Below are 4234 nucleotides of genomic sequence, written 5' to 3'. Positions count from 1 at the left end.
CCTCACCCTGCCCCTCTGCAGGCATCCCATGGCATCAGCTTCCACACTGAGCCACACTGTATGTGAGGATCATCGAGGACCAGCCATCCAAAGTCTACAAGATCCACTGTGAGGGCAGCCCAGGGAGCTAGTGGGCCAGGCCTCGAGTGTGCTGTTGTGGGCTCACCCTCCTCCCTGCCTGCCTCCTGCAGGTGGGCATGGCCAGGTGCCCCCAGGGTTGAAACCAAAGAGAGATCATCCCCTGGACCTGGTGCAGGACTTCGGAGGCCAGAACATTGGCCTGAGGTCTCAGAGCCTGACCTGTCACTCAGAGGTGGTGCTAGAGGACCAGAAAAGCCGCTTTGTCCTTTAAATATCTTCGTGAGTTCTGCCTTGTGACAGCCATGCTTGGCACTTGGCACTGAGCTCCAGGAATGGTGGTGAGCGAGGCTGCTGGCCCTGTCCAGTGGCGTATCCTCTGGGGGACACACCAAAGCCAGCAGCTCAAAGCCTGCAGCATGTGGACTGAAAGGCACAATGCTGGGGTGATGGGCCAGGACACAGTCACACGGGCCACTGCAAAACAGCATGGGGACAGGCTGGGCTCAGAGCTGCACCTGTGGTGCCAGCCACTCAGGAAGCTGAGGCAGGAGGATTACTTGAGCCTGGGAGTCCAAGACTGCATCGAGCTGTGACCCCCCCAGTGCACTCCAGCCTGGGCAACAGTTTTTGTTTGTTTGTTTCTCTTTTTTTTCTTTTGAAGACCAGTTTTTTTTTTTTAAAAAAAATGGTGACAGTGAGTATTTATTGAGCTGGAGCTGGGGGGTTCAGGTTTGGTATCAAGGACAAAGGAAGTTGTTGAGTGGCAGAGAGGTGACTGGCAGGGCAGGAACCCCACCGAAGCCACCCTCCTGAGAACAAGGGGAGCTGGTGCAGGGTTTTAGGTTGGCATTTGGGTCAATGTTTGAGGTCATCACATTGGTGGACTTTTCAAGAAGAGGTTCGGGAGACAGCAATGCAGGGCACCTGCATTTGAGTGAAGTCTGACCAGGTGGGGGGGCAGGAGTGGGCACTGGACAGAGTTATGGTGGAGCTGCCAGGTTTGGGTGTGGGAAAGAAGGGAACAAGGAACACGGGTTTGAACCTTGGTGGTTTGTTCAGAGTGAGACAGGCAGGAGGAGAAATGAGTGAGGAGTCGAGCTCAAGAAGCAGTGAGTGAGGACCAGCAGAAACGGGACAGCAAAGTAATGGGCCCTCGAGGGGCTGGGGAGCTGGGGGAGGAGAAAATGAAGTGGGGATGAGGCCACATCTCAGAGCTTTCCTGCTCCTGTCCTGCAGGAGGGGGACATATACACTGTCAAGGTGGAAGACTGGACCTTCACCTCCCCCTTCTGCCTGCAGGTGAAGCACAGAATGACTACCCACATGCCCTCGTGGCCTACTTCAACCTCCAGTTATAGGACTGATAGCAGATGAGCTTCCCTGGTGGGTCACATCCTCTGCCAGATATTTCAATGGAATGATCCCATTCAGCCCCCACTGCAACCTCATGGGGCTCTGTTATTATCCTTGTCTTGCTGGTGTGGAAAGTCTCCATTATGCAGCGTGTTGAAATCAGAATTTGCACACAAGCCACAGCTCTGAATCATTCACATCCCAGGACCCTCTTTTCCTTCTCTGACTCTGTGCTCTCACTTCACTGTCTCTAGGTTTCAGTCTAACCCTCTTACTCAGGCTCTGATCCTCCTCAGGATCCATCTTTCCTCCTCCCTCTAGGACTCTGTCTCCCCTCGTTCCTGTGCTCCTCTGTCTGGGTCTCTGTCCCCTTCTCTGGGTGTCTATCGCCTCTGCTCTCTGGTTTCTCATGATCCCATCTCTGATCTCACTGGGCTGATGCAGATGCTGCTGTGGTGGGGGGTCCCCTCCTCATAGGGCTCTGCCAAATTCCCTTCCAGGAGGGCATCCTGGCCATTTTACCCAGGGACTTGAGCTTGCCCTTGGAGTGAGATCTTCTCAGAAGCTGCTGCAAGTCTGGACCTCATGTCCCGGCCCTCTTTGTGCGCTTTTCCAAATCTTCCTATTTCACTCAGGGATGTCGGGTGGTAGTTGCCCTTCCTGTTTTTGTCAAAAATAAATTGAAAATTATCATACTAAAAACTTTACAAGGTATTTAATTGTCTGTTCTTTCACTTGAGAACTAAAGTTCTAAGTAGAGAAGATTTGGTTCAGAGATTGCTGTGGTTTACAAATTTAGGAGGATATATATTTGGAGCACCTACAAAAGCCTTTTACCAGGACATGTAACATATTTGAGTATATCTGTAAATGTGATTCCAGCAACTTGCATTTTTTTCTCCTATTGCACAATCGGGTTATTCCAGCTAATCATGTGTTGACCGTCATGGAGTCTTTCCAGTGAGTTCCGGAGAAAGGTACCATCTAACCTCACCTGCGTCTAAGACACCAACCTCTTCTTGGTTTTCTCCTCCTGTTGATCCTTCCAAATCTTTTTTGATTGTTTCTCATCTACCTACAGACAGTGGCTTGTCACACATTCACCCTGATTTTTTTTTTTTTTTTTTGAGACAGTGTCTTGCACTGTTGTCTAGGCTGAAATACAGTGGTGACACCATGACTCACGACAGCCTCGACCTCCTGGGCTCAAGTGATCCTCCAACATCGGCCTCTCTATTAGCTAGGAATAAAGGCACCACTACACCTGGCTAATTAAAAAAATACAGAGAGACGCAGCTCCGCAGTTGCTGGGCGGCTTTTGTTGGGTCTGCGGCGTCAGGGACGTGCCATGGCGTGTCGCTCGCTTCGCCCAACCCCTGGCATGCCCCACAGCAGGCAGAGCTCACACTCCTGCCCCCTGGCTGGACCCAGGTCCAGGCACCGCATCGACGGCGGCTCTGCAGGATGCACCGACAGGGCTGCAGCCCATACCCGGAGAGGACTGCATTATGGACATCTGCCTTACTTCTGCCGCGGTCAAGTGGTGCATGGCTTCGGCCGTGGCTCCAAGCTGCTGGGCATCCCCACAGCTAATTTTCCTGAGCAAGTGGTAGATAATCTTCCAGCTGATCTATCCACTGGCATTAATTATGGTTGGGCCAGTGTTGGAAGTGGAGATGTCCATAAGATGGTGGTGAGCACAGGCTGGAACCCATACTACAAGAATACGAAGTCCATGGAAACACATATCATGCATACCTTCAAAGAGGACTTCTGTGGGGAAATCCTCAATGTGGCCGTTGTTGGCTACTTCAGACCACAAAAGAACTTTGATTCTTTAGAGTCACTTATTTCAGCAATTCAAGGTGATATTGAGGAAGCTAAGAAATGACTAGATTTCCCAGAGCATTTGAAAATCAAAGAAGACAACTTCTTCCAGGTTTCCAAAAGCAAAACAATGAATGGCCACTGATGAAACATTGTCTTATTTATCCATTCACTCTTTTCTAGTGTTTCTGTGTTTATTACTGTCCAGCCTCACCTTGGTTATGTTTTAAAAATCAAACACTTTCCTACAGTTGTGAATTAAATAGTACAATGTAGTTACCATATCATGTTTCGACTGTTAAATGAAGCCCATCATGTCATAGCACTAAAAAGATTCATTTAAAAATCAAGATTTACAAAATACGTATTGATTAAAATGTACCACTAGAAAGGTATTACTTGTGTATAAGTAAGGGTAAAAAGGCAAGTCACTAGTTTGAGATGAAAAATGAAATTTTCAGGGTAAAATGCCAGCATGTATGTACTTGTATAGTGTATACTTCTAAACAAAGAAGGCTTATAAGAGTAAATACATTAAAGCCAAGTGCAGTGGCTAGCACCTGTAATCCCAGCACTTTGGGGGCTGAGGTGGGAGGATTGCTTGGCTCAGGAGTTCAAACCAGTCTGGGCAACATAGTGAGACCCCATCTCTATTAAAAAAAATAATAATAGAATGCATTATATAGAAAATTGATAGTTTATCATAAATCTACAGGGAAGAAACCCAGACTTTGTATTTTTAATATTTTGTGCATTAATACATTACTAACCTGAAGATGTTTGTAAAATTTTGTTTTAGTCATTTTCTTTGAAGTCACATCATTGTACCATCTTCATTTCTGTATAGAGCTGCTTTAATTCTAAGTCCTCTGGACTTCCTCTATTTTTTGTTATTGAAGACAGTAAAATAAGTATTTTCAAATCTATATGCCTCCTTTTTGTTGGATAATGCTTCTTCTTTTAAGGGTAAATA

General features: G+C 47.4%; 1 pseudogene; it reads left to right on the top strand.

The window, feature by feature from the left end:
- The first annotated feature begins 1063 nt into the window (after positions 1-1063).
- On the top strand, positions 1064-3681 carry LOC105733954 (riboflavin kinase-like; annotated as a pseudogene).
- Positions 3682-4234: the final 553 nt, after the last annotated feature.

The sequence above is a fragment of the Aotus nancymaae genome, unplaced genomic scaffold (assembly GCF_030222135.1).
Source record: "Aotus nancymaae isolate 86718 unplaced genomic scaffold, 86718_ANA_hifiasm-v0.15.2.pri h1tg000049l, whole genome shotgun sequence".
Lineage (NCBI taxonomy): Eukaryota > Metazoa > Chordata > Mammalia > Primates > Aotidae > Aotus > Aotus nancymaae.
The sequence above is the reverse complement of the archived record's forward strand: the minus strand, read 5'-3'. Positions and strand labels throughout refer to the sequence as shown.